Source organism: Piliocolobus tephrosceles, chromosome 13 (assembly GCF_002776525.5).
Source record: "Piliocolobus tephrosceles isolate RC106 chromosome 13, ASM277652v3, whole genome shotgun sequence".
NCBI lineage: Eukaryota > Metazoa > Chordata > Mammalia > Primates > Cercopithecidae > Piliocolobus > Piliocolobus tephrosceles.
In genome coordinates this window covers 34,044,975-34,054,403 of record NC_045446.1, presented here as the reverse complement: position 1 = coordinate 34,054,403, position 9,429 = coordinate 34,044,975, and positions in this window count along the sequence as shown.

Below are 9,429 nucleotides of genomic sequence, written 5' to 3'. Positions count from 1 at the left end.
GGATGGATGGATGGATGGATGGATGGATGGATGGATGGATGGATGGAAGGATGGATAGATCAATTGACAGGCAGGCAGGCAGACACATCCAGTTGGTTCCCTTTCTCTGGAAAACCCTGACTAATACAGTAACCTAATTTATTTCTATTTCAACTTGCTTCTCAGGTCCTGGCTCTAAAAATCAAAGAAATTATAAACTATTAGATTGTTTGCTCGATCTGGCCTTAGATGGATAAGTCAATACAATATATAGTCAGTCATTTTTTACTCCTTTCTCTTGTTCATATGATCACATCCATTTGGTCACTGCTTGGAAAATTCTTGAATCTGCTTTGAGTTTTTGTTTTTATTTTTGTTTCCACATCAGTTAAAGTTTGGTAGTGTTTTGCATGCCCAGTATCACTTTCCCTTCTGGAATTAGCACTCTGCCGTTTGCCTTTGAGAAACCACCCTTGTACTCAGCCTATGTGGTTCAGATACAGTTGGCTTTACTTTGTGGTTGTAGGGTGGGTTTATCACAAGTCCTGGCCTTTGAGAGAGTAGCATCTCACTAGCCTTAATAAATGTTAGACGTATGACTAGCCAGGTCAATCAAAGCCAATCAACTTCAGCCTTACTGAGACTAGAGAAAAAGTGATGCTTTTTTTCAATGAGGGTTGCTACGTTTACAGGTTTAAGACCGGGCCTACTGGTGGCTAATCTTGGGACTAAATGAGAATCTGCCTTAGAATGAAAACAACATAGATGAAAGTGGAAGCCAGAGACCAAGACAGATAGAATTTGGGTATCTCAATCCAGTTATGTCTGAAGTCAAACCTGGACTTTTCAGTTAGTCAATCATTTTCTCTTTTTGCACACGACCAGTAAGTAATACAAGGTAGTGACTAGATGGAAAGTTAGCTCTACTCATTTGAGGATAAAATGTCAAGGGTAGAATGGCCTGTTTAAAACTCATACCCTTGAGAACTTATATCTTTTTCTTTTTTTTTTTTTTTTTGGAAACGGAGTCTCACTCTGTCGCCCAGGCTGGAGTGCAGTGGCGCGATCTTGGCTCACTGCAAGCTCTGCCTCCCGGGTTCACGCCATTCTCCTGCCTCAGCCTCATGAGTAGCTGGGACTACGGGCACCCGCCACCACGCCCAGCTATTTTTTTTTTTTTCTTTTTTGTATTTTTTAGTAGAGATGGGGTTTCACCGTTATTAGCCAGGATGATCTTGATCTCCTGACCTTGTGATCCGCCCACCTCGGCCTCCCAAAGTGCTGAGATTACAGGAGTGAGCCGCCGCACCCAGCCGGGAGCTTTTACATCTTTTAAGGAGAGCAAACAGCTGTTACTTACCCCCACATCTTCATTTCTGCCCTGCAGAATCTTCTCATACCATTCTCATGGACCTTAGCCTCCTTTAGACAAACGTAGCATGGCCTATAGTAATTTACCATGAGGGTCTGACATTCTGTAATAACAATAAGGCATTTGTAATTAAGTTACCAATTTGGGGTATTTATATTGGTGTTACTTGCTTTTAAGGTGCTTAGCATGTTTGAAAATTGTATCTTGGACTTCCCACCCTCCAGAAGTGTAAGAATTAAATTTCTGTTGTTTATAAACTACACAGAGAATACTTGAATAATTTTCTCTCTCATCCTATCTTTCTTAACTAGAACAATCCTAGGTTAAATGAATAGCAATTTTTAATAGCTGTATCTGAATTAAATAACTTGTCAGGCAGTTAAAGGCATATCATTGACTTAAATTTGTGGTTTATAGCACAGTGTTAGCAAAATGAAGTTTAAGCATCAACAGCTCCTGTTCTTCTTCCCTTTCACCCTTACAGGACTCTCAGTTCTGTGGTGTGAAAGAGGGGAATGTGAAACTGGTTCCTGCCAAACAAAAGGGAACTCAGCACACACCTCAACATTTTCTATATGTCATTTCCAGAAATAATGATGCCAAAAAAAATCAAATGCATAGTGACTTTCTGATACTTGACAGTATATTTTATAAAGCTGGATATTCTTAATCATTTGTGATACAGGGATATTTAAATGCTTTCTTTTTTGATATTTTAGTATATTGACATATTTTTAAACTTTTTTTTCAGTTTTGAAATTACATAAAACAAATGTAGAGTATATTTGGTTTGGATTTCGTAGGTTCACCTATTTCTGAGGTTCCTGCTTCAGAACATCTTTATGGTGATATCGTTGACTTTCTTAAAAAAATATACAGTTCTAAAATTGGATAAATTTGGATAAATAATTTTTATCATTTCACAGATGAGGAAACTGAGGGCTAAAGAATTTAGATAACTTGCCTAAGGTCACATAGCTTATCAATGGAAGAAAAGGGAATCAAAATAGATTGTTTGATGCCAAAGTGCCAATGCTGGTGGATATTTTTCTATTCTTTCACTGTTCATTTTATGCATGTGAAATTCTTTCTGTTCAGGATTCATTGAAGCTGTGTGATGCTGATGACTTAGGTATTATTGCAGTTTGGTTACTTAAGGTTTGTCCTGGAAGTAAAGATTTTGCCCACTTCCATCCCCACCACTCAGTCAGCTCCATAAACATGAGTGGAGTATGTTGGTCAGCCAATTCTAACGTGTCTTTCTGTTCTCATTCTGAGAAGTCACAGTGAAGAAGAAGGTGTACACTTAGTGACAACAACAGCTATTTATTGTGATTGGATACATAATCAAAGTGTACTTTTGTTCTAACTTTTAAAAAGCGTTTGTATCAGTTCCACCATAAAGACACACCACATGCATGTGTATGTTCATTGCAGTGCTACTCACATTAGCAAAGACATGGAATAAATCTAGATGTCCATCAACAGTGTACTAGATAAAGAAGATGTGGGACATATACACCATGGAATACTCTGCAGCCATAAAAACAACAAAATCATGCCCTTTGCAGCAACATGGATACAGCTGGTGGCCATTATCATAACTGAATTAACAGAGGAACAGAAAAGCAAATACCACATGTTCTAACTTATAAGTGGGAGCTAAACATTGAGTACATGTGGACACAAAGAGGGGAACAATAGACACCAGAACCTACTTGGGGTGGAGGGTGGGAGAAGAATGAGGATCAAAAAACTACCTATCAGGTACTGTTATAGGCTAACTACCTGGGTGGCAAAAAATTTGTACACCAAACCCCAGCAACATACAGTTTACCCATATAACAAACCTGCGTATGTATCCTGTGAACCTAAAATAAAAGTTGGAAGGAAAAAATTAAAAAAAAATAAAAAGTCCATCTTCAATGAATGATACCCATGTGTCCAGAAGAGGGCAATATTTTACTACAAACTTCCAGTGAAGTCCTCAACCACTTTGAAAATGAGTATCATAAGGTACAGTTGGAGGAGTGCCATTTGTTCAAGTGCTTTGGGGGTAAAATGTTTATTCTAAATAATACGGGAAGAAGAGCAAAATTTCCTCCTTACCCACGTCATTCTTATATAGATTGTTCTTTCAATTGGAAATCAAATATTCTACTAAAATACAGTTAAAATGGAATATTCCAAAACTAGTCCATACTTCAATTATAAGTACTTGTAATCCAGAGGAAAGAACATGGGCCCAGGTGTCAGGTGAACCTGAGTCTGAATGCTGCCTCCACTACTTGCTGGCTTTGGGACTTCAGACAAGTTACTTGCTTTCCAGAGGCCTCCATTCCCTTGCATATAAAATGTGGAGAGCAATACCTACATTATAGAGATGTATAAACATTAAATGTGTCAGGTTAAGAGTCCAATGCAGGCCAGGAGTGGTGGCTCACACCTGTAATTCCAGCACTTTGGGAGGCGAAGGAAGGTGGATCACCTGAGGTAAGGAATTTGAGACCAGCCTGGTCAACATGGCAAAACCCCGTCTCTACTAAAAATACAAAAATTAGCCAGGTGTGCTGGTGGGTGCCTGTAATCCCAGCTACTCGGGAGGCTGAGGCACAAGAATCACTTCGGGAGGCGGAGGTTGCAGTGAGTAGAGAGTCCGCCACTGCACTCCAGCCTGGGTGAGAGAACAAGACTGTCTCAAAAACAAACAAACAAACAAACAAGAGCCCAAGGGAGAGACTCAATAGATGGCAATTTCTTGTTCAGTAGAAATAGAATTGCCAGATAAAATACAGGACATCCAGTTACATTTGCATTTTAGATACGGAACAAATAATGTTTTAGTAATACTTGGAACATACCTATGGCTATTTCCATGATATATAGTTAAAGGTATTTGTTCACCTGAAATCCAGTATTAATTGTGTGTCCTGTGTTTTTATTTGCTAAATTTAACAATGTTAAACAGAAAACTCTTTGGCACAGAGGGGAAAACTAAAATAAAAATGGCTAGAGACTTTTAAAAACTTAGAATTTATTAGTAAAGGGCTTAACATTTCTAGTAGCTAGGAAAATTAATATATTCAATATTCTAAATTTTTGAATAAGCAGCCAATCTAAGCAAAGTTATTTAAAATTTTTCTTTAAGTAGAGCCTCAGTCATTTCCATTCCTTATTGCATTAAACACAGTGCTTTGTACATAATACACATTCAATAAATTTTGTTGAGTAAAATATTTTAAAATATCGAGAAAAATAAAGTCATACTTTTAGAAAAACAAAATCATAAAACAGGAGGTGAAACTGGCAGTGCAGTCTAATTTATGTGTTTCTACTTTCTCCCCTCCCCCTTGCCCCAATAAAAGAAGGTATGCCCCTCCTTTATTTTATTTTATTTTATTTTTTTTTTTGACGAAATTTCACTCTTGTTGCATAGGCTGGAGTGCAATGGCACGATCTTGGCTCACTGCAGCCTCCACCTCCCAGGTTCAAGCGATTATCCTGCCTCAGTCTCTCAAGTAGCTGGGATTACTTTAGTAGAGATGGGGTTTCACCATGTTGGCCAGACTGGACTCGAACTCCTGACCTCAGGTGATCTGCAGGCCTTGCACTCCCAAAATGCTGGGATTACAGGCTTGAGCCACCTCCTTTCTTTCTCAGTAAGGAAAATGAGTTTAACCAAGTAAGAATAAGGTTGGGAATGAAAGAAGGGAAGAAGAAATAAAAGGAAGTGTTCTGCTGTTTTTTATTTCCTGTTCATTGGGTTGGAAGTGTGCCACAGAAGGAGGGCCACACCTTGGGGTCTCAGGAAGCACAGTATCCATAGCTCAGGCCCCACCAGGTGACAACCTTAGGGGCTAAAGCAGGTGTTGTCCTGTGTGGCAGCCGGCAGTGAGCTCGCAGAACAACACAGCTGTCTCTACTCTGCTCATCCCTGCCTTCTGTGGGAAATCCTTACTAGGCTGAGCCCAGGACAGCACCAAGGGGAGGAAATAGCTGTAAGTCCTCTCACCTGGCTGGAGTTGGCTTTGGTCTGGACACTCATACCCCAGGTCCTGCTGGGTCAGCTCCCAACAAATGCAGTGTATCAGTTCCATTGACCTAGTCACGCCATGGAGGTCATTGTGACCGAACAACCAGAAAATGTAAATGATGACACTTCTTGTGGAAAAGAAATCACCTTTAAATGACAAACACACCTGCCATTGGTGTCAAAAGTAGCGATTTTGTACAATGATGTTCATCACATTTATAACAGCAGAATTTGGAAACTGCTTAATTTTTTAACATGAGAAAAACAATTGAATAACTAATGGTATATCATTATATGTATTTTATATTATATCATGTATCAATATAATATAACCAAATACGTTTTTTGGTGAATTTTTAAAGTAATGGGGCAACATTCATAGCAATGCTAATTATTTTTAAGGCAGATTATAAAATAAGATAAAGAGAACACTTCCAAATTTGTTAAAAAGCAGGAAAATACCCAAAGTGAGAGAGATTCTAAAATAATAATAGAAGTTATCTTTGACTTCATATGATTTTTCATTTTCCCCATCAAATGTTGTATAATTTTCAAATTTCCTATACTGAACATTATTACTCTTATAATCATGAAAATATATACAACATTATTAAAAGGTAGTGGAAGTTGTTCGTGCTAATGATTTGTATCTCTGTCTTCTCATATAGCAGATAAGCCATGACTTTTGTGGTTAAATGTTGCAGGACCTTGGATGAGTATCTTAATTCTTACCCTCACTTACTGCATCCTTAAAATGGGAATAATTTAGGGGTTGAGAGGAGCTTCACGCAGTTGATGTGATGATTAAGCGAGGTGATATATGTAAAACTTTGTTTAGCCAGTGCTTCATGCAGAGAAAGCATTCAATAAACTGTAAATATCATTAAAGAGCAGAATATATGTGTGGTTACCTAATTCTAGCCCTCACTTCCTCAAGATTTTTGCCCCATTCCTTCCCCTCTTCTTTGCTTCCTTGCTTCCTTCCCCCTTTGCTTTCTTCCTTTAGATCAGAAATAATTGACATTGGCAATTTCATAAGATTTGACTTTGCTTCTTATTTCACCTCCCATCTCAAAATTTGGGGGCAAAGAAATGTAAAAGGAAGTGCTTTGCTGTTTTTTATTTCCTGTTCAGTGGGTTGGAAGTGTGCCACAGAAGGAGGGCCTCACCTTGGGGTCTAAGGAAGTGCAGTATCCATAGCTCAGGCCCCACCAGGTGACAATGATAGGTGCTAAGGTAGGTGCTACTGGGAAATGAATTCCAAAGGATAAAAAGACAAAGGAATAAAACAGGAAAGCATGATACTCCAGAAGTGGGAGGAAAGGATAGTCCACTTGTCTAAAAGAGATAGAGGTTCTCTGTATCTGAGTACCAAGGAAGGATGGGCCCACACAGAGCCCTGGGTTCTGATGCATCACAGAGAAGCCCAAGGAATAGCCCAAGTACCCAGAAGACCTGAGCAGAAGTGGATTGGGTTGTCCAACTCAACCCTCCACCACTGAGACCTGGAGGGCAAGAGGAAAGAGAATGAATTTGAGCCACAGCATCAGGAATTTCTGTTAAATGCTTCATTTGAAACTCTTTAATAGTATTCTTGACAGACAGAAACTCTAGATGGAAGGTAATCTCAGCACAATCCCTTCAGAATAAAACTGAAAATGAAGAGCCTCTTCATTTTGCTGATGATCTATGGCAAGGCCACCTGAACACATTCTGGCCAAGACTTAGTTTACCAAATGCACCTCATACGGCCTGCTGCCCTGCCTGCTACCACAGCTCCTGCTCACATGGCCCAAAGAGCCAGCTACTATTTATCGTGTCTGCCAGGCCCCATCAAAGGAAACCCCGCCATAATTTTCTGAAAAACAGGGTTTAAAATGGCTCAAAATATAAACAAATGAACCATGAGGTGTTTTAAATCTAGAATGGGGTAAAACATTATTTTGTTTTTATACTAATAAGTATGTGCCAGGTACCAGACTCAGTTGTAATCCTTATGGGCGAGGTGCAACAATTACTCATATATTTTGCAGACAAATGGAAGCACCTCGGGGAAGTTTTGTTTTGTTTACTCCTTTGTCTTCAGTATCTGTGAAACTGGTTGACATTTAGTAGCTGCTCAGGAAGTATCTCTTGAATCAATGAATGAAGTTAAGTAATATAAATAAACCACACCCAGGTTTACGCATACATGCACGTACCCATATTTATGCAGGAATATGCAGACCACGTCTAGGCTGGCCTAACTCCAAAGCTTGAGTTCTCAATCACTATGTCCAGTAACCTCTTTACCACTGACTATGTGAGTCTATTAAGGAAGACAAGGCCTTGCTGGTGTAGGCACTTTTCTGAATGACACAGAGATAGTATGTCCTTAAAAATAACTAGATGTGGAGTGCTTTCCCCAGGGTCAGTGTTTAGGCATCACTAATAATCCAGTTGTTTTCTGCATTAGGAATGTGTTTACATATCAGCTATGAAAGCTGAAGACTTCTTTATAATATGATTCTCCAGGCTTTCTGTTATACAGAATGATAAATTACAGGCTAGTACTCACCAAGTCTCTAGATACAGGCAAATGTATTTCTAGTATCACTTTAGCAATTGCTTGAGGGTTTTGAAAGTCTCTTGAAAACAGGCAGCTGAAGAAGTTTGCCCTAAGAAATTCTTAAGATTAGGGCTTGAGAAGTTAAATGCAATTTCTATACCTTTTAGGGGCTATCTATTCGAAGATGAACAGATTGAGCTTGCATTTCTCTGTATGATTAACATCAAGCGCCCTGTGTTGGTTGAAAAGGTTCATTAGCAGGAAAAGAACTTAAAAGGCAGGATGGACAACTTCAATTTAGATAATTGTTGCATGTGATGGAGTGCTCTGCAAATGGGTCTGCATGGGGCTGGGGCGGGGAGGAGCACCATCCACTAAGCACTGTAAAGGGCTCTCAGAACCCACAGGCAGCAAATGTTTGAGTGGAGGAAGCATGACATATGGGATCAGAGGCTCTGAGTTTCAGTCCCAGCTCCATCACTTACTAGCTAGGTGACTTGAGGCAAAATCACTGTTTCTTTGAGGTTAGTACATCATCTGTAAAAGTGACAAGCATCATGCCTAACTTTCAGGTTGTTCTGGGGATCCAGGGAGATAGTTGAGGTGCCTTGCAAATGCTCTGTACAAGGGTTGGAATGATTGTCATCATCATCATGGCAATGGTTATTACCAAATGAGGTTTAAGAGGTTTCAAACACGAGCAAGTACATCAATTCTGGGTTATTTTAGGATCTGAAATTAATGTAAGTTTGAATGCTTCTTTTAGAACAAGTTTACAAAATTATAAATTGCTGCCTTGAAAGGAGCTTCATTGGCTTCCCAGTAAATACTCCTCTGCCTCCACAAAAAGAGATACAATCATGGTCAATAGCATGCACTCAGGGAGGCACCCTACCCAGGATTCAATCCTAGGTTAGCTGTGTGACCTTTGGCAAGTTACCAAACCTCTCTGTGCTTCTGTTTTTCATTCGGAAAAAGGTTATCATGAGGATTAAATAACTTAAAATATGTAGCAGGGCTGGCTCAGAGTAAGAAATATATGTGTTTATCATCACCATTTAAAAAAAAATCTCCTTTCAAGGATCTTTTCATCTGGAAGAATGAAATATAACAAGTGCAACCATGACTTAAGACAGAATGTGGTGAGTGCTATAAAGAAGTACAAGCCATGAGTTCTGGGAATCAAAAAAAAAGAAGAAGTCGCATTTACTTGGGGGGAACCAGGAAATGCTTTGCAAAGGATGAACAGGGAAGTTTTCAAAAAGCAGCTCATTCCAGGCAGAAAAAAAATAGCCCAAGCAGAGGCTCAAAGGTGAGACTCGGTTTGGCATATCTGGGGACAACAAAAGTCTATATTTATGGACTTAGAAAGCAGGAGAGGAACCTGGAAAGGCAGATTGGGGCCATACCGTGAAGGACTGTGGGTGCCTGTTTAAGGAGTTGGCAGGCAGCGGAGAGAGGACATTTGGCTTTCGAGCAGGACAAAGTCAGGATTAG